General features: G+C 41.9%; 1 protein-coding gene across 1 annotated transcript in view; it reads right to left on the minus strand.

Moving 5' to 3' along the window:
- Positions 1–21,986, minus strand: part of LMX1A (LIM homeobox transcription factor 1 alpha) — a 146,916-nt gene that overhangs the window by 111,272 nt on the left and 13,658 nt on the right. The gene's annotated exons all lie outside the window — the stretch shown is intronic.

Raw genomic sequence — 21,986 nt, forward strand, 5'->3', positions numbered from 1 at the left:
GAATCCCTAAGATCAAGCGGTAGATCTGCACCCTCCAGAATATCTAATTAACTCTCACTAAATGCTTTGCCATCTCTTACTCTTTACATATCTTTCCAAATACAGGTGTCATCGCAAGAAACTCAGTTCTCATGGCAGGTGACGGGTGCTGCCTTGAGCTGAGGTCATTCACCTAAAGGAACTCCAATCATTGTAAACACCTGAATAATAATACTATGAAACGAGTCACGGAGATCACAAGAAACAGCTAAAGAAGGATGACAAAGTACTACATGAGTATCACATAAAAGCTAAACATTAGGTCTACATTAAAAGTGCCCCATGACTGTTTACAAAAGCATTAGTCATTGTGGCCAAAAAAGTGGAAACAAACCAAACATCCTCCAGCTGATGAGTGGATACACCAAATGTGGTCTAGCCTGTACAATCCCATTATTATTCAATCACGAAAAGGAATGAAGTACTGATACATGCTACAACACGGATAGACTCTGAAAAATTCGTGTTAAATGAAAGAAGCCAACACAAAAGACCTCATATTATATAGTCTATTTATCTGGAATGTGTACAATAGGCAGTTCCATAGAACAGAAAGTTAGTGACTGCACTATGGAGAGCTGTGTGGAGATTCCTCAACCTGCTAAAGATGGAGTTTCCATATGGTCCAGCAAGTCCACTCCTAGGTATTTACCCAAAGGACACAGAAACATCAATTCCAAAGAGCACCTGCACCCCTATGTTTATAGCAGCTCTATTTACAATAACTAAGCTTTGGAAACAGCCCAAATGCCCAAAAGTAGATGACTGGATCAAGAAGATGTGGTACATATATACCATGGAATATTACTCAGCGATCAAAAAAGATAAACTCATGCCATTTGCAGCAACATGGATGGAGTTGGAAGAGATCATGCTCAGCAAAATAAGCCAGAAAGAAAAAGAAAAATACCAGATGGTCTCACTCATAGCAGGAATTTAGAAAACCTAAATAAGGGACCAGGAAAAAGACTAATTATAATTAAGTAAAAATCAAAATCAACAAGCAACTATAAACCAGACACACTGTGGGGGCGAGGGGAAGAGGGATTAGGGTCAAAATAAGGGGGGTAGGAATTGTATGGGGACTATAACCAAGATGAAAATGCATACATTACATTGTGTGAAAATGAAAAATGATGTAAAAAATATATCAAATCAAAAAGTTAAGAAAAACTCCAAAAAAAAAAAGGAAGGTTAGTAATTGCCAGGGACCAGGCTGCAAATGCATAAACTACTAACAACCCCCTTCTCAACCACCACCACTCCTCCTCTATGCCAAGAGGAGGAGGAGAAGAGGAGGAGGGGAGGAGGGGGAGGAAGAGTGGTGGTGGGGTGATGAATATGTCCTAAATGAACATGAAAATGAGAGTGATAATTGCACAACACTATAAATATACTAAAGGACACTAAATTGTATACCACAAGAGTGTATTTTGTGTTGTTTTAATTATGCTCCATAAAGTTGTTATTTTAAAAATAAGCTACGTGTTTTGAGTCCTTCGTCTTCTATAGCAGCTTCATTTTCCTCCCACTTTTTCTATTCCATTCTGAAAATAACTGACAGGACCTCCCCTGGTGGCGCAGCGGTTGAGCACTGGGCTGGAAGCTGCCCGCAGCCTCTGCAGCACTGGTTCAATCCCCGGCCGCCAGCGAGGGTCCCACATGGTGCACAGACCTCTCCTGCCAAGCCCGCTGTTCCCCTCAGCAGTGTATTTTGCCAGTCTGCCTGTTCTGTTTCCCACTCTGGCTCTGGTGAATTCTCTCACCCTCCCACACTTCTGACTGTACCTACCCAGTGCTTGTATAAATAAATAAATAAATCTTTTAAAATAAATAAAATAATAAAAATAACTGACAGAACACTCATCCCTATCTTGCCATCAAGAAGCTGTGTGAGGCTAGAAACCCACCATACCTCACCTCACACCATATATAAAAATTACTCAAAATAGACCAAAGACATCATTATAAGAGCTAGAATTATAAGATTTTGCAAGAAACAATGGGAGTAAATCTTTATGACCTTGGATTTGGCAATCAATTCTTGGATATACAGGAAAAGCACAAGTAACAACAAAAAGTACATCACTGGACTTCATCACAATTAAAAACTTTTGTGTATCAACAATAGACTACTACTCAGCAATCAAAAAAGATAAACTCATGCCATTCCCAGCAACATGGATGGAGCTAGAAGGATCATGCTCAGGGAAATAAACCAGCAAGAAAAAGAAAAATAGAGGATGGTTTCACTTATAGGAGGAATGTAGGGAAACCAAATGAGGGATTAGGAAAAAAATAATTATAATAAATTAAGAAAACAAATTAACAGGCAACTATTCAGAGACACTCTGCAGGGGAGGAGACAAGAAAATGAAGAGAAAACCCACAAAATGGAAGAAAATATTTGGAATCATACAACCAATAGGGCCTAGTATCCAGAATATATAAAATCTTTCACAATTCAACAACAAAAAGACAAAAAACAAAACAAAACAATTAAAATTGGGCAAAGGACAGGAATAGACAGTCCTTCCACATAAAATCTAGTAAGCACAAGAGAAAATGCTCCACATGATTAGTCATCAGGAAAATAGAAATCAAAACCAAAATGAGATACTACTTCGCACCCACAAGGATGGCTTATCATTTAAAAAGTGAAAAATAACAAATGTTGTTGAGGGTGTGAAGAAGCTGGAAACTTCATATATTGCTGGTGAGAACAAAAAATGGCATAGCTGCTGTGGGAAACAGTTTGACAGTTTCTCAAAAAGTTAAATATGAAATTACCATATGATCCAGAAATTCTACGCCTAGGTATCTACATCCAGAGAATTGAAAACAGGTGTTCCGACAAAAGTGGTGCATGAATGTTCACAGCAGTAGCCATAAGACTGAAAAGACAGAAACAACCCAAAGTCTATTTAAAGATGAATGATAAACAAAATGCAGTAGATCTATACAATGGAATATTGTTATTCATCATAAAAATAAATGAAGTACTACTGTTCACATTAAAATGGTAAAAATGGTCAATTTTATGTTATGTGACTCCTACCTCAATAATAATAATAAAGAAACCCAGCATTCATCCTTAACACCTAGACTTTGAAAGCCCTTCTCCCCACCCTATCTTTCCTGACTTTTCAATCATATGCAAAGATGTCCTAATTCTTGCCTGTATCCCTTAGGTTAGAATGCAATTTGCTAACTGGAATTCCATTTCTTCAAAGGCCATTCCCTTGACCTGGAATACCTCCCTCGCAACACTATCATGGAAGAATTGTCTATAAGAATCAAAAGGCCCAAGATCTAACCCCAGTCCTCTAGTCTCAGGTTTATATGTAAATTGAGAAGTCTAAATTAAATTAATAAATATGCATTAAAATTCCAGTTTGTGGGCGGGATAATAATACCTGCCCAGCCTACTACATAGAGCAGTTATGATGATGTGAAAATGTTTTATGAACTATAAGACACCAAACTTAGGTAAGGTGACTACATCATCTATACCAGTATTTCCTAAACTCTGGGAACCTATCTGGTTTATGGCAAGTGTGTTACCACCTAAACAACTTTAACCTGTTATTTTTATTTACTTATTTTCCTTCTTTGTTTTTTTTGTTTTTTTTTTAAGATTTATTTATTTATACAAGAACCGGGGTACAGGCCAGATGCGTGGGAGGGTGAGAGGATTCACCAGAGACAGAGCAGGGAACAGAACAGGCAGACTGACGAAATACACTGCTGAGGGGAGCAGCGGGCGAGACAGCAGGGGTCTGCTGCACCATGTGGGACCCTCACCGGCCAGCCAGAAACGAACCAGCACTGCAGAGACTGTGGACAGCTTCACAGAGCAGCACTCAAGCACCACCAGGGGAGGCCCCTTAATTTTATTTTATTTTATTTTATTTTATTTTATTTTATTTTATTTGTATTGTTTTATTTCACTTTTATTTACTTTGATTCATTTATATTACTTTATTTTATTTTGTTATTAACATTTAATCTATATTTTGTCAGGGGTTCTATTTTATATCATTTTTTTTAAGGTAACATTGGTTTACAACATTGTATGATTTAGGGAGATAGGTTCACTTTAATTCAAATGGAAATTTTTATCACTACCATGACATCCTTGGTTTGAAGTTATCATTTTTCTACACATGCAAAAAACACCACTACTACAATATAAAATGTGCGCCTACCTGCCACATAAATCTCCTTTATGTACCATCCCTGGCGGCACACCTGGGAAACTTAGACCTCTGCCAAATGCTTCTTAAAGACCTGAATAAAATTTCCCTCCTCCAAAAAGCCACCTTTGCTTTACTTTTCAGCCTGTTTTAGAGGTTCTTTCACAATAAGCCCTTGCATGTTTAATTTACACTCCATCACTTTGCACTGGCTAATTTCACTGTTGTTAATACTTTTCATCTGTGCTTTCAACCCGCACAAGAGCACTGAACACCAAAAGGCAAGGATCTTCATGTTGTTTCCCTCCCACAGACCCAGCTACACAGACAGTAAACGTTTACTGAATAGATAGAAGTTTAAATAAATGAGCTGTGCCACTAAATGCCCAGTTACTGTTTTATCATGCCTTCAAAAAAGAAGGGGTGAAACTCCCCCACATTATCTCCTAGTCTGTAGTGTGGCCATATCAACCTCCTACTTCAGACACCAAATGGCGAGAAAGATGACTTGTTAAAATGAGACTCGTGCCTGTATCATGGGTGATCAGTAGATTTGGGGGAATGAATGTTCTGCAAGTGGGCAGATTACTTAGAAGGCCCTGCCCTCTGGGCCAGACCCCCTGCAGAGGGTGAGAGGGATGAGCAGGGACAAGTTAGCATGGGAAGACTAAGGCACACCTGGGGCTCAACATCCGGGCTTGCTCCGGACCTGGCCCACACAGCTCAACCCAGGACTGCAGACTAAGCCTCTTTCCACTAGCTCAAGAGTGGCTCTTCCCTGCTGAGGGGCCCAGTTCTCAACTTGATACTCGCCTAATTAGAAGTAAATCCCTCTAATACAGGAGAGCCTTTGCGTGTCCACAGTGCATTTTGGCCATGAGTCTTAAAGCACTAACAAAAGAAGCTGCAAGTGAAATTACTGATTGAATACATCCAGACACAGAGCAATCCCTGTGTCAATGTTGACAGAACAGCTCTTTATCGTCCAGGAGCTCCGGGAGGGCGGACATAAAGCAAAACCCCCAGAGATGCTAGGGGAAAAAGAATGTTTGCAACTATGAGGAGCCTGGTAGGCATAAAATAACAATAAGTATTAATAATAACAATCATTGTTGTTCCATGGAAAGGTGTCTAGCTCTCTACAATCTACAAAGGATTACTCAAGCCCATTATCTCAGGCAATCCCTAAACTAGCCCTGTCAGAGGCATAACTGGCCCCATCTTGACACATGCAGAAACCAAGGTTCAGAATATGTCTTAAACCTGGTTTCCTGCCTCCAAAACTAATGCTCTTTTGATCTCAAAGTCATCAAATTAAGCCAGTTTTCTTCTTCATCCTGAAACCCAATAGATAGTAAATAACTGTTTCGGGTAAGGATTTCTGAATGCCTTCTATGTTTCCATCATAATAATGAACTCAGCCTCTTTAAGTTCAAAGTCAGCATTAGGAAGTTTTCCTTAAAAGTTGAGCCATTCTACTCCCTGGCCCCAGATGGCCACTACATCATCTCTAAAATTCTCCAAAGGTAACTGCCTGGCCCCCAAAAGGAACCCAAGAAAACTAAACCTATAGGTCTTTTAATCCCAACACCACAATGTCAGCTTCAAAATACTGAACCTGCCCTTCTAGATCCTATCTCTTCCTGTCATTCTCACCAAAAGTTCTCTATCTGACCTCCCCAGGCCTGTGTTATCAGTTACTTCCCTTACTTAGTGAGTCTTGGAACATCTATATGATGATAGTACCAGGGACAGAACTTGGATTTCCAATTACACCATTCTCTCTTGCTTATTTTATTGCTTCCTTTTCTGCATTTTGTATGAACCGTAACTAGAGGAGGAAAAGTATGCCTCCTTTCTGTACTGCTTAATTTAGACACTATTTAAAAAATATATATCCTTTCCAACACTCCCTTTTCACAAGTGTTCCAGGGCCCCCAAGATAAGGATTATCCATGACAGCCCCCACCCCAATCCTTGGGTGAGAAAGATAGTGCATCCTCTTCTCTCAGTTAATTACCATTTCTTGCCTGTGCATTTGATTTCAATAAAGTCGCTCTAATTACTTCAAATATCACTGCTCGTCCCTCCTCCCCTCTCCCATGCCCCTCTTTCTCTTGGAAAGCCACAGACTGATGAACTCAAACATGCCAGCAAGCCTCAGGCATCTGCTGCGACGAGCAAAGACTTCTCAAAGTTAATAAGCCAGGAGAGTTAATAAACCAGGCTTCCCAGAGTGAATAAACCTGGAAAACACAATTATTACTATTTTTACTATTATTCAAATATTGTCATTATGCTTGTTGTTGTTTTTCTTGGCCTCCTCGGCAACCATCCTTAGACCCTCCCCCCACGCTGCCCGCCTCCCTGGCCTCCCTCCACCCTCACGGGTGGCAGCAATATTGTGCGAGCAATCCCAGAGGGGCTCCCCGTGCTGCCCTGTTGGAGGAAGCAATATTGGAGCGTGTGCAGCCCCTGGTCCCTCCAGGCTCAGCTCTGCCCTTTTATATTACACACTGTTCAGTCAAATCCATCACCGGCCGCCCAGATCTTTCCAATAGGCTGGAAGAGGCTGGATGGAAATGATGATTAAAGGAGTCAGAGAGAGGAGGGGGGCTTGGATCGGGCAGATGAGGTGGGAGGGAAGATATTTGGGGTTTGGACATGCCTGAGCTGTTAGCGGGTTCGATTTCCATCAGATGGCTTCTGGGGCTCACTATTCTATGCACCCTCCAGGCAATATGTGGTTCTCTTAGGATCAACTAGGGATCTCTGCGAATAAGGGCTACATAAACCGCAACGGCTTTCCAGGCTCCCAGCGATGTGTTCCACCGCCACCTGCTTCCTTTTCCTTTGCATGGACGGCTTACCCATGAGGAAGGTAGAATTTTAAGATCGGTCACTGGGAGGAAACAGATGGAGAAAGTCGCAGGGCAACAGAGCCTGACAATTCATCCAGGCCAGCTTTTCACTTTATGGATGAAGAAGCTGAAGCCCAAGTAAGTCAGGTGACCTGCCAAGTAGTGAAGGGCAGAACCCAGACTGACCTGCAGCCCCTCTTCCTGCAAGTGACGACATCTTTTTCTTCCCCAGCTCTCCCCAGGCCCTCCCCACCCTCCTTCCTGCCAACCCTCTGGGTATCAAATTCTAAAGCCAACTCATCTCTGTCCCCAAAACTTGCTCAATTCCATGTGGTTCCAATTGCACTTACTAGTATCACTATACCCCAGTGATTCTCAGCTGAGGGAGATTCTGCCACCCAGGAAAGACATAATATGTAGAGACATTCTTGATTGTCAAAACTAAGATGGAGAAGCCCTACTGTACCTTCTCAGGCTCAACAATTTAGTAAGTGTCAAACCTCCTTGCTAGGTGGTTAAAAACATGGTCTAGGTCTAGGGTAGAGGTGTGCTTACTAAGTTTGGAATTCAAAACTCACTCTTCTAGGGACACCAGCTGAAATTAGGGGATTGAATGAGTTCACTGGTTGGAAGAAAGCAGGCAAAAGGGAGATAAAGAGACTATGGGAAAAGACTTCAGGGTGGGGGAAAGGAGGAAGCAGCAGCACCCCCAGAGAAAGAGGAGAGCCCCATCCAACCCAATCCATGGGCTTCCTCTGCACATCCTTCAGAACCAACCACAGAGGCAGACCATGTTTCAAAGGGCTGCTGCAGCAGGGACAGACCCAGAAAAGGGCCCAGGCCATCCTGACCCTGTGGGAATCAAGACTGATGTCAGAGAGGAAGGACCCAAAAAGTCATCCTGGCCCCTTCATTATGCACAGCCACCAGAAGGCATGAACAGAGCTGCTGCACAGTCCTGGAGCCAGGCACTGAACTCCAGTCCTATCCCAGCACCTGCCAAAAGACAGTGGATACAGGGAAGCCATTCTCCCCCAAACCCCCACCCCCAATCACCCCCCCCTCACCGCCCAACAAGCTGCACTAGGAATCACACCCTCTCCACTGACAGTCTTAGGGTTTCTCTCCCAGATGCACAGCACCTCCAGGGACAAGGAGTCCTGGACTGTAAGAGCCATGGAGGGTCTGGACACACCAGGGACGCCCCAGGGCCAGCAAGCACCTCCCACATTGCTCTCAGCTCAAATCCAGTCCCTTTTCAACAAGGTAGCTACAGACCAGCAGGAGGCCTTGGAAGGAGTCAAGTGTAATTAAAATCTGTGAAAGCTGCATTGTCTCAATTGTAAATCCTTCTCACTAAGAGGCCTTTACTGGGGAATTCTCAAAGGTGGGGAGAGGCCAAAGCTGCCACAGCCACCACCTCCACTTCCAGAGGCCAATGAGGATCTTTAATGGAAAAATATTTCTACCTAATATAAAGGGCCTGGAAATTGTAAGGCTCCATTCATTCTGGCCCAGAATGGAAATAGGGGATAAGGAAGAGTCAGGAGATTGAAAAGGGGAACGAAGGAGAGCATGAGGCACACACTAGGAGAGAAAGAAACACATTAACCAAAATCCCAGCGATATATATGCCCTTGTCCAACGTCTCAAGATTTCACACAGAAACCTCCGTATTTTGATCAGCTGCCCAAGTATCTTGTGACTGGTGCTGGGAATGAAAAATTCACTAGTGGAGATGTTAGCCGCAGCTCCAGTAAAGACCTCTCTGCCTGGTGCTGCTCAGGGCACAGAGAAGGGTACATGACCCCCATTCTGTCACTAGGTGTGAAAGCAGGCACACAGCACAACCTCTTGAGTGTGCATAGCTACCATGTGGTAGCAAGGTAAAGAAGACCCAGTATGCCCCCACAGATCTGGAAAGCCAGTTCCCCATTACACCTCTGTAGGGCTGCCATCCAGACCTCTAAGTCTGTCCCCACACCTGACCAGGAATCCAGCAAAGACTGAGACCAAAGTCATGTGGCAGGGTCAGTGCCCCTGTGCTCATCATGGCCGGACTGCTGTGGAAGGCACAGCTATGTAAATGAGCTTCAGGAAAGTGGGTCAACAAAGAGATGCTGCTGTATGCCCATCAGTCAGACTCACAGAGACAATTAAGATAGAACTCAATTTTCCAAAGAGTTCTTTGTTTCCTAGCAAATAAAAAGGGGAAATGCATACCTAATTCCCTTACAATCTTGGGGCGCCTGTATTATCTCAAACCTACCTAGAAAGAACATGGCATCCAGAGGCAATATTGCCTCACAGTGCAATTATCCACAAAGGTGTAATTTGTCTTGCTGGAGCATAAATCTTAAAATACAAAATGGTGCTCATGACTATAACAAATGCATCCCCAAAGGAAGGCAAAACCCTCAGCTGAGAACAGTAGGGGTCTCCCAACCACACCTTTGCAGATTTGCAAAGAGATGAAATCTGGATCTCTAACAAGAATGGGACCTCTCTGTTCCCCAAACATGTCACCAATCCAAAGGCCATCAGTGAAGGGCAGCTAGAATGATATGGGCCTGGGAAGGCTATTTTATACACAAAGTAAAGGGAGGGAAGCTTTGAAGGGAGGGAAGTAAAGGGAACAGCCCCAGGAAATGAGAAGAGAGATCAGAACAATATAGTTGAAAGTAGTCAAAATTAACCACACACACCCCCAAAAAAAAGCCTGACAGCAATTTTGGTGAATAAAGGATCACAAAATGGAGGAAACAAAACTTTGTGGTGGAATCTGACAGAAAAGGCTGTTATTAGAATGTTTTCAGCCCTCTTACCTGCTTCTCAAACTGCATGAAGACACAAGATAATTTATAAAGAGTTACAGTATATCAAATAGCCAAAGATGTTACTGATAGACAAATAACCACCTCAAAGACCACCATATTTACGGTGGGTGTGTGTATGAAGTATTTGTGCTACCCAATTGGGGATCAGGGCTCCAGTGCTGGCTCTGCCTCTAACCCACGATGTGACTTCCAAAAAAACTAAATGACCACATTGAACTCATGATGGTAATAACATCTGACATGGAGCAATTACTCCATGCTAAAAATAATTCTAAGTGTACTTAGTACACTTATTTTATCTTCACAACAATCTTGTAGGATACATATTATTATTCCCATTTTACAGATGAGGGAACCAAGACACAAGAAGTAGTTCCAAGTTCACAGGGTAAGTGGACAAGTCAGGAGGTGAAATGAGGCTCCCTTCCAGCAATGACTGAGTAGCTCCTGCAGGCCAACCTTCTCACAGGTAACTAGAAACTCAAAAAAATATAGAAAGCACCACGTGAAGACACCAGAGCATGACCCAAAGCAAAGACACATTGAAAAGGAGTAAGGATATGTAAGAAGCAATTAGAACTCAGTGTTTTTCCTATTTTCACAACTTCTAGTCATGCAGAGTGACTAATGGCCACAGTCACTGGGTGGAAGGACCAGAGGACAGAATACAGGGCAACTACTACAACCAAAAGTAATGGAAGAAACCTGGAAAGACACAGAAAGAGGAAGCCCCAAATCCAATATATAAGTCTACACAATTTTCTGGCTGGTTCCTGAAGCCCACATGCACTGGGTGGGTTCCAAGCATCTGACTAAGGATCAAAACACTAAACTGAGATTCCAGCTATAGCCCACCATGGGGAGGTCAGAGTTTGCCATTTGAGTTCATCTAAGTTAACTGCTTGTGGAAATTTCTTAAAATAATTACAAAGACTCTTTGTAGGAACATAAGAATTTTGAATATGATATAGGTTCTGTATAACACATCTAAAATACAATCTAAAATCATTAGTACAACCCATACTCAAGACAAGAGAATCAACAGAGAGCAACCTCAAATTGACCCAGATCTTAATTAGCTGATGAGGGTTTTAAAGCATCTATTGTAACTTTGCAAAATATGCTCAAAGAGAATGAAAAAATAGGAAGTATCACCTGAGAAATTCAAACGACAAAAAAAAGAATTAAATGGAGAGTCTGTGACAGCACCATCCAATACAATTTTTTGCAATGATGGAAATGCTTTGTATCTCTGGATGAGAACAGTGCCACTAGCCACACGTGGCTATTGACTGCTTACAGTGTGGCTAGTGCAACTGAGGAAATGAATTGTTCATTGTATTTGCTTTTAATTACTTTATATTTAAATAGCCCCATGCAGGGCCTCCCTGGTAGCGCAAGGGGTTAAGTACTGCACTATGAAGCAATCCACAGCCTCTGCAGCACAAGTTTGATGCCTGGGGGGCCAGGGAGAAACCCACATGGTGAGGCAGACCTCTCCTGTCTCGCCCGCTGCTCCCCTCAGCAGTGTATTTCAGTCAGTCTGCCTGTTCTGTTCCCCACTCTGTCTCTGGTGGATCCTCTCACACCCTGCATCTCTGGCCTGCACCCCAGCTCTTATATGCATAAATAAATAAGTCTTTTAAATAAGTAAATAAATAAATAAATAGCCCCATGTTGATCGTAGCTACTGTATGGGGCAGAGCAGCTCTGGAACTGGAAAATACAATATATGAGATTAGAAATTCACTAAATTGGCTTCACAGCAGATAGGAGATGACAAAGAAAGGGCTGAGGAACTTAAATGTAGATCAACAGAAGTTATTCAAGAGATTGTCCTGTCTTCAAGAGATGACCTTTGAAAATAAAGATTAGAAATCAGGCTATCTCCTGTTTTCAAATATACTATATATCACCTCATGCCTTCCATCTCTAAAATCCAATGATTCCATGTACATATGTATGTGTATGTGCACATACACACAAATATGTATATAAATATATCTGTATATTTATATTATATACATTTCAGAATACAATTACAGTTGACCCTTGAACAACACAGATTTAAACTTTGCAGATCCACCTATACACAGATTTTCTTGTCAACAGACTTCACTTATGGTACACATAAATACAGCACAATATTGCAAATGTATTTTCTCTTATGATTTTCTTAATAACATTTTCTCTTCCCTAGCTCATTTTAAGAATACAGTATATAAATGCATATAACATATACTATCTTCGTTAATCAACTATGCTGTTGGTAAATCTTCCAGTCAACAGTAAGCTATTAGTAGTTAAGTTTGGGGGTAGGGGAAATCAAAAGTTATTCGTGGATTTTTGATGGTGAGGGGAGCTGGTGCCCTAACCCCCTCACTGTTCAAGGGTCAACTATACAATAATTAATGGTCAAATGTCTATGTGCCCAAACCCAGAAGAAATGATGGAAGAGCAATTAATATTCTCAATCAATATTCATTCTGTCAGGTAATGAGATGGCATCTGTGTGTAACTGTGTTCAGGAAAGTCACTCCACTTATTCTTAGAGAGTGATTTAAACCTATGGGCTCAGCAACTGAAGTGTCCTCTGAATAGCCTGAATTTAAATTTTCATGGAAGGGATTGGCATGACCTTTCTGCACAGCCTGGCAATCAGCACAGGCAGCCTCTCTAGGGCTTTGCCATCAGGACAGAGCAGCTGCGACACTATGCATGAGGCTTGGGAGCAGCCGTCAGGAAGCCTGAGTCTGACTCCACTCTACACCATTGAGACGCCATGTCACAGGGTCCCTCACTTCACCTCTTTGCACCTCAGTTTCTTCACGTGGAATGAGATTGTGGGGACTTCATGATACAGCATCTGTTTTCACAGCCTCTCCAGGTCTTTCTCTCTTTTGGGTTTCCTTATGTCCACTGTCAGTAGTTTTGCATGGTAACCTCAAAGTAAACAGTAGGAGTTGACAGAAACTACTGCTGACCCTTGAATAACAAAGTTTTCAATTACATGGGTCCACTTGTACACAGATTTTCTTGCAAGCAAACAGTACAAACATATCAATAAATACAGAGCAATATTATATTTTCTCCTTCTGATTTTCTTTTCTCTAGCTTACTTTGTTGTGAGAATACAATATTAATAGATATAACACACAAAATAGGTGTTCATGGGCTGTTTATGTTATCCATAAGGCTTCCAGTCAAAGGCAAGCTATTAATTGCGGTTAAGTTTTGGGGGAGTCACAAGTTATACACAGATTTCTGACAGCCCAGGGGTCTGCACCCACAGGCCCTGTGTTGTTCAAGGGTCACCTGTGTCTTTGATTTTATTTTGTACGTGTACATGTGTGCATGATTTTTTTTATAATAAATTTTATTTTTATATTCCCCATACAATTTCAACCCCCCATTTTGACCCCAATCCCTCCCCTCCCTCCACCCACCCCCCCCAAAAAGTGTCTCTGGTTCATAGATTTTTGTTGATTTTGATTTTCACTTTCTTATAGTTATTCATTTTCCTGGTCCCTTATTTAAGTTTTCTAGATTCCTGCTATGAGTGAGACCATCCGGTATTTTTCTTTTTCTTTCTGGCTTATTTTGCTGAGCATGATCCCTTCCAGCGCCATCCATGTTGCTGCAAATTGCATGTGTTTATCTTTTTTGAATGCTGAGTAATACTCCATGGTATATATGTACCACATCTTCTTGATCCAGTCATCTATTTTTGGGCATTTGGGCTGTTTCCAAAGCTTAGCTATTGTAAATAGTGCTGCTATAAACATACAATAAATCTGAAGAAGAAGAAATGAAAAAAACCATCCCCTTTATTATCGAAACAAAAAAAATCAAATACTTGGGAATAAATCTAACAAAAGAGGTAAAGGACCTTTACAAAGAAAACTATAAAACACTGTTAAAAGAAATAGAAGAAGATACAAAGAAATGGAAAGACATCCCCTGCTCGTGGATTGGAAGAATAAACATTATTAAAATGGCCATCCTACCAAAAGCAATATACCGATTCAATGCTATTCCAATAAAAATTTCAATGTCATTCTTCAAAGAAATAGAACAATTATTGATGAAATTCATATGGAATCACCAAAAACCCCGAATAGCCAAAGCTCTCCTGAAAAAAAAAAGAAGGGAATGGAGGCATCACACTCCCAGATGTGTGCATGATTTTTAAAAGAATAAACAAATTTGAAGACTTTGAACTCTCTCGTAAAGGCTAAAATACTCACACAACACATGCATAAATTAGTGTTTTAGATACACTGTAAGATAGGGTGTATGCCCATCCACCAATCACTGTTAGTGAAGTGATTAGAATCTATTCATAGATCCATTTGTCTATGAAGGATGATCAGTAACGACCTGATAAGTTCACAGGGTTGTGAAATTCAAGTGCATTATTTCCTCCTGACAACTGTAATCAAGTCAGCAGACCTCAATTCAACCTTCTGCTGCCAACAAGTGACCATAATTGTTGGCAAAGAAGTGTAAACATAAGCTTACTTAACACATTTACTAATGATCTTTCAGGCTAGGATTAATGTAACAAGTAAATACTGGATGATTACAGCTTACATTCATCAATCAGTTCATATAAACCAACAATGGTAAGTGATTTTATCTGTTTTCAAGATTCTGTTCTTGAACCGCATATTTCTTGTTCTTGATTTTTCTTTCTCAAATCTGATGTGTGTTTTCACTTTCCAAGGCAATCTGTCTCTACTTTTATATTAGGTATATCCACTGAGAATTCTTAGAAAAGTAATGTTGAGGTTTAAAAGTATTGAAAGAAATAAACCACTATGAGAATAAAATTGCCCATATGGGCATAATCTACAATTGGCTGGTATTGCTAAACAGTAGTAAGTAAATTATTAGTATAATTAGTTGCCTTCTACTGAGGAGCTTTACTAGATGCTGTATAAACATACACAATCTTTAATCCCTATAACATATGTAAAGAGATAGTTTCTGCCATTTAGAAATAAGGAGATCATTTCTTAGAGATTAACTTGCCAAGAGACAGAACTGGGATTTGAACTCTCGTACATGGAGAGATGGGGAAGGGGAGATAGGGGAGTATGTCTGTCTTACTGCCATCCATTCTTAACATACTATTGTCTCCATGTGAGAATGGGCCTAAAGCTTTCCCTTTGTTTCAGATCACGAACTCATACCCATTTTGAGATCACAGGCTGCTTCCAGGATCTGATAAAACCTATGGACCCTCTTAGAAACACACACACACACACACACACACACACACACACACACACACACACGTCTAGAAAAATAATTCAAGGGATTCATGGATATCCTGAAGTAAAATCCAGTTTTAAACTCTCTCCAAATAGAGTATCCAAATATCAACACAGGGATATTTTCACTCACTAGTCTCCTATACACTCCCCCTCCCCCAACTCCCCCCCTACCACCACCACCACTGTCTCCTTTTTGGTTTCTACGGCAGTGTTTAAGGAACAAAATAACAGAGAAAAGAAGGAAATATGTTATCTTGGCCACATCCAAGGAAAGTCTTGCTGCCCCAACACTGCCAACACTGCCAGTCATCCCTCTTCACCCCTCATATCTTGGCTAACTTGGTAAAGGGTACCCAGCCAAGGGGAATATTTCAAAATCATCCTTCCTTCTGTCTCCCCTTTTGTTCACCACTGAGTTGAGAAAGTTTCATTGATGAATCAATTACCCCAGGCCTTCCGCAAGGACCACGGGATGCCTACTGTGTTCCAGACCTCAGATTAGGACACAAAGCCATGTTGCAGGCACTGCGCAGTATACAAACAAAAGATTTTGTTCTCAGGGGACTTCCACTCCCATGAGAGAAGCAATATTTGGGGCATAATAAAGAAGGAAATGACAATATGTGCTAGAAGGTGATAAAGGGTTGGAAAAAGAAGACATATATACAATTGTAGGGAAATGGCAAGTGTAGTGGTGGACTGCAATATCAAATAGATGGATATTGAGCAATCACTGGGAAGAGTCAAACTGGTGGCTATCTAAAGAGATATCTGGAAGATATATTTTGTTTCTAATTTTTCTGCCCCCCTACAATGTAAACACGTGAAGTCAGGGATTCTCTTTGTTGTTCACTTCTCTATCCCAAGTGCCAATAACAATGCCTAGCACATATTAGGTGTGCAATAAACATTATCTAAAAAGGTAAGTAAATGAATGAATTAAAATTTACTTTCAAGCAGGCCAAAACTGAGGGTTAGGGCCACAATTCCAAAGTTTACCCTAAGTATATAAATATCCCTAATTAAATGGTACATTCAAAGTAGAAAATAAAAAAAAACTAAGTCAAGACAGGTTCACTCTTTAAAAGAGAAATTTGAAAACTATACATGGAAAATGATGATAAACTCATCTCCACTTTTAGAATAACCAAATGAGGAATAGGGTTTACAATAAGAAAAAGCAAAATAAAAAAATCCAAGAGATCCCATGCCAAGCTGATCCTTGGAACACAGGATTTCTAGCTGTTAAGTCATCAATTAGGCTGTTGGTGAAGTGCATGGAGACACAAACGCTTATCATCAGTTACACAGGAGGACAGAATGTGTCTGTGTATGTGTGTGTGTGTGTGTCAGTGTGTGTGTGTTACTACCCATCCCACCCCCAAAAGACCAGCTTAAAACACATGCTTCACATTCATGAAGACTGTTAGTGACGCTGGAGGACCAATAACCCAATTACAGCATCAAACCAAAGCCCCGGATACACAACTCTCCATTATCTTGTCCTAGATACTATTCAGTGTTAAGAATTAGAATGGAAGCCACAACCAACTGGAGGGCCACAAGCAGGACATAATCTCCCTCTATCTTGTCCCAGAAATTAGCTCACTCTGGTCAAAAAAAAAAAAAATCAGGACTGAGGTCCCTGGGCTCCCTCGTATGCAACTTTGTCGATGATGGTTCTTTCCACACGGCAGGTAATGTGTGCTTCAGAACCTTCTTTCCTCTCTGATTAACCAGCAATGTCAGGACAAAGCTGAAATCACTTCGCTGTAACAGTTTGACCTCTGTAATACTGTACATCATTAAATTTTTAAGGGAGCTCATTGGGGAAAGTCCTTTAATCCTTTAATAATTTAGTGGGGGGAAAGTGGCCAGTTATGGAAGGCATCTACCTGAGCTGACATGTACTAGGCTTGGCTACTAATGGCTTTCCAGCAATCCCACTGTGTCCATGCTGCCATTTACAAGAGTACAGTCCATTTGGCCCTTGTTCTTCCATTGTTGGCAGGCAAAGTAAAAAATACTAAATCACTAAGTATTACAATTTGTATTACAGTTCTCTACCCAATTCTCCCTTCTAGGACTGGTTAGCTCAGCCTCAACCAAGTTCTTACAACCAGTTGATGAGAAGAAAATTCATTCCATGAATCCATTGGTGTCTATGAGATCAATAATCTATCACTGATACAATTTCACTGAATTCACAGGCCACTGAGACAGACACTGGAAAACAGCCAGTTCCCTTGGTAGTACCAGTTTTAGTTGAATTCACTTCTAAGTTAAGAGGTCTGACTTTATGACCCTGTCACCTTTTCTTTCCTAGAGTCATGTGGAAATGACAGCCTTTGACCCAAGCGAGGATTTCCACCTAGGCACACCCTGCTCTCCCACTCCCCATCAAAAACATTAACTCTCGGGCCTCCCTGGTGGCGCAGGCGGTTGAGCGCAGCACTGTGAAGCTGCCCGCAGCCTCTGCAGCACCAGTTCGATCCCGTGTACAGACCTTTCCTGCTGCGCCCGCTGCTCCCCTCAGCAGTGTACTTCGTCAGTCTGCCTGTTCTGTTCTCCACTCTGTTCCTGGTGAATGCTCTCACCCTCCTGTGAATCTGGCCTGTACCCAGTGCTTGTACAAATAAATAAATCTTTTTTTTAAAAAATGGTATATTTAAAAAAAAAATTAACTCTCCCCCAACTACACACTTCAGGTAATTTGTGATCACACTCCATAACTCAGCAAGCTCCAGGTATGGGCACCTAGGTAAATAAGATCACATCAAGGAGGTTAAATGATTGGCCAAATTTCATTCACCCAAAGAAGAGGCAAAGCAGGATTAAAATCAAGAATTCTGAAAACTACACTGCTATGCTCTAAGTCATCTAGTTTCCAGTCTGTGGAAGTGACACATGAACTAACCCTGTGAACAGGACTGTGAAGCAGAGTTACAGTGGAGAAAGAGACTGGGCCACCATGGTCTGGAACCAAGGTGGCCAATGTCCCATCCTGAATTCCCTTGTCTCCAGAGCTCTCCTGAGTATCACAGGCAGCAGCAGCTCTTCTGTTACTGGTAGGCTGGTAGGTTGATGGGGATGGTCCAGTCACCAGCACAACTGACCATCTTCTGGCCTGAGGCAGCTGGCAGACCTATCCTGGGGACTCGCCCACACACTGTACACCTTGGGCTGCGCTGTTACCTAACAGAGGTGTGCATGGGTTAGGAGCAGAAGCAGGAAGAGGACAAACAACTGGAGTTCACACTCAGATAACTGGAGTTAAGTCTCAGCATTATCACCACTAGGGCCTGAGTTCTATCCCCAGCCAGGGAGGTGACCCATGTATGATGCAGCAGACCTCCCCTGTCTCACCCACTGCTCCCTTCAGCAGTGTATTTCAGTTAATCCGCCTGCTCTGCTCTCTACTCTGTCTCTGGTGAATCCTCTCACCCCCCGAACCTCTAGCCTACACCCTAGTTCGTCTACACACACACACACACACACACACACACAACCACTCAGACAACTGGTATCTGTAGAAGGAGGACACAGGCTGCCACCCCTCAGGTCCATGAACCAGGAAACCTTGGAAAAGAGTTTATGTCGAAGCTGCAAGGCCACCTGAGGGGAGGCCCTGAGGAGTGATGGGAAACAGACCCATTTCTCCCACCTCTGTTCCAACGTGATCCATTCTGGCTGATCCATCAGAGAAAAAAGAATTGGTGAAAGATCAAAGCAGGGGCAGAGACTCTGCACTCACTCGGTGTGTCCCAGATTTCTGCTCTAGCAACTGCATGCCCCTTTCTCTCCTGGAACCTTAACTTCTGCCCTTTTCTGGCAAAACTCACCTTATCCTTCAAGTTCAAAACTACCCCATCCTGAAACAGCTTCCTTTCATCCTGTCTTCATCCCTTGTGCACCTTCTTCCCTCCCATCCTTCAACTATCCATCATCTTCAAAGAGTTGGCCACATCACTCCCACATCATGTCTTCAACACATTTTTTTTTTGCTCCGATCCATTAAAATGCTGTCCTGGTCCCTCCACGGCTTTAACAGAATTACTCTTGGTAAGGTTACCAAGAACTAACTGCCAACTCCAAGGGCAAACAGGTAGCCCGCCTTCTTGCTGTTCCCACCATATCCCTGTGTTGCCAAACCCCACTCACTGGGCATTCTCACCCTCCGCCTAGACATGTCCATGCTAGCCCCTCCAGGCACCTCAGTCCCCAGCCCTCCTGATGCCCTGTGTGGTAACCTCCTGAATATCTTCTTATCTCCTATTTACACAGACCCCCACTTTTCAAAAGTTCATGGCATACCTTATCACTTTATATAAAAATTTGTATTAATGCCTATTTCACTAATGCAAAGAAATCTGACGATAATTTCCATTTTCACAGCAAAAGACAAAAACCAACAATGGTGTTAGTGTGGGTTCGAAGGTGGATGCCTGGGAGGCACCTTCACCCTGGACACAGAAGAGGCCCCACCACGTCCTTCCCTGGAACTGCTGTCTCAGGCTGCGTATGTGTCACAGCACTTCAGTTTCTGCTAGAAACAGTGTGACATTAGTTTTGATGTGTCACTTGGTATGGCTGGGTAGGTTATTAGGCAGGGGGATTGCTGGGGGCGGTGCTAAGAGCACTCATGAATTTTTCCATATAAATGAATGGTGACTCCGCCTTAACTTTACACCACTTGGGCATCCTTGGGGCTCATGAGTGTGTCTACTTTCCCTTAGTGATAACATATCCGAAACTCTGTGTCCCTTGGTTCTGATTTACTATGTGATGACAACTATGGAATGACTGTGTCATTGTCTTCACAGTGCTTCCAACAATTTGAAATATATATTTACTTGCTGGCATATTGTCTGCTGCCTCTTTCATGAAGTTTTACAACAATCTCATTAAAGTCATTCTCTGATTAATTTAGTCATGCACCCAACATGCATTAGTCCATTAACACATTATGTTGTGTTCGGTAAGGGGCAAGATGGAGACATAGCAGTCAAAAATCAAAATGAAACAAAAACAAGAATGTCCCTGCCCTCGAAGAGCTTGTGATCGTGTGACACAGACAACAAACCAACAAATAAGTAGATGTTTCCAATTAAGATAAGCACTGTCACTAGCACTAGCACATAGTCATAGGGGGCCAAGGGATTTAGATAAGCTGCTTCTCTGTCCAACTGACCATGTCAACCTTAAAACAATTTTACTCCATAAGGGAAGAGAAAATGCTGCCATTTACAGCAAAATGGAAGGAGTTTAAGGGAATTATGTACAGTAAGACAAGTCAAAATGACAAAGGCAAATAATGGACATTTACATAGTAGATGATTTGACAAAGTAAATACTTATAAAAATTAGCAGACATTGATAAACAAAGTGAAATTTCTGAGGTCAAGAGGGATGGAGAAAGGGTCTACAGGATATAAGCAATAGTGATGGGGGAAAGAATGAAAAATAAAATAAAATTTAAAAAAGGAGTTACTGCAATAACCACCAGCTACCCAGGCATGGTAGCTGCCAGAGAGCAAAATTTTACAGACCATCCATCCCCATAGACAAATGTGTGACCCATAGTTGATTAAACAGAATTATGTCTTGCTAATTTGGAGCTGGATGGAGATCACTCAAATTGGGCCTACATGGAGCTCTGGTGTGCAAAGAGAACACTAAGGTGTGTGCTGCCAGCCAGGCCCCAACGAACAACAAAAACACAATTTTACTTTTATCTAAGCATCTGTTTAATGTATGTCTCCAGGCAGTCTCTGCTAGGTTGTTAATACACATGCTTTGCTTTATTCATTTTTACATACCTGCTGCATACAGGAATTTAATAACTCTGTTTGATGATTAAACGAATGAATGACTGATTTAATTAATAAACCAACTGTTTATAAGATTCCATTTAATGCTAAATTTGAGAAATCCACACACATGGAGGTAAAGTGCAATCCATTGCTCATGTATTACCTGAAAGCTCTAGTTTCATTAAATGCCAGTTTACAGAGATTAAATTCAGACACACATTTCATCTCTCTAAAATTGACTGGAACTAGTTTTAAGAGAATCAAGTGTGGGCAGTGGCGAGAGAAACAATACAATCCAGGAATACTTAATTTCCTTAAAAACCAAGGTTCCATTATCCCTCTTTCAATCCTGCCAGGCAAGTAATAAGCAGGAGGAATGTCAACAGCGCTGGAAGTCAGCCTCGCACAGGGCACAGTGGGATCTTTTCTAGCTGAGGCTGGGGCTTGTTTGAAAATACAACACAGTTCAGAAGAAAACTTGGAAATGGGTTATCCAAGGAATGGATGGACAGCTGCTGGCTAGTCCCAATGGAAGCTATGTCTGGAAGGTTCCAGAACTGATATTTAACATTTCTACTGCCAAATGTGCAGACAGGCTCCCAGAACAAAAGTCACCAATAGCAAACTGGAAGCTGGAGAGTAGGGAAATGAATGTTTGTCTGTCCTTTTGTCATTTTTCCAGAATGTAAGACCCTCCACGCCAAGGGGACAGCAGAGACCCACGCAGAAGGGGGTGGGAGGAACAACAGGACAGAGAGGATGGCTTTGTGCTTGGGGTTGGGGAGGAGTTTGAAACATAGGAGTGATGAGTGTCCACTTGCAGCAACTTTTGCACACACACGAGCCCTCAGGCGATCTCCAAATCCAAAAACACTTCCCGTAAAACCGCAGAATACAATCAACAGCTGACCGTCAGAGAGCTGCCTGAAAGCTCAAGTATCTAGCAGGTGGGGACTTGTTT

This window comes from Talpa occidentalis, unplaced genomic scaffold (assembly GCF_014898055.3).
Source record: "Talpa occidentalis isolate TD23 unplaced genomic scaffold, MPIMG_talOcc4v2.1 talOcc4.12, whole genome shotgun sequence".
NCBI lineage: Eukaryota > Metazoa > Chordata > Mammalia > Eulipotyphla > Talpidae > Talpa > Talpa occidentalis.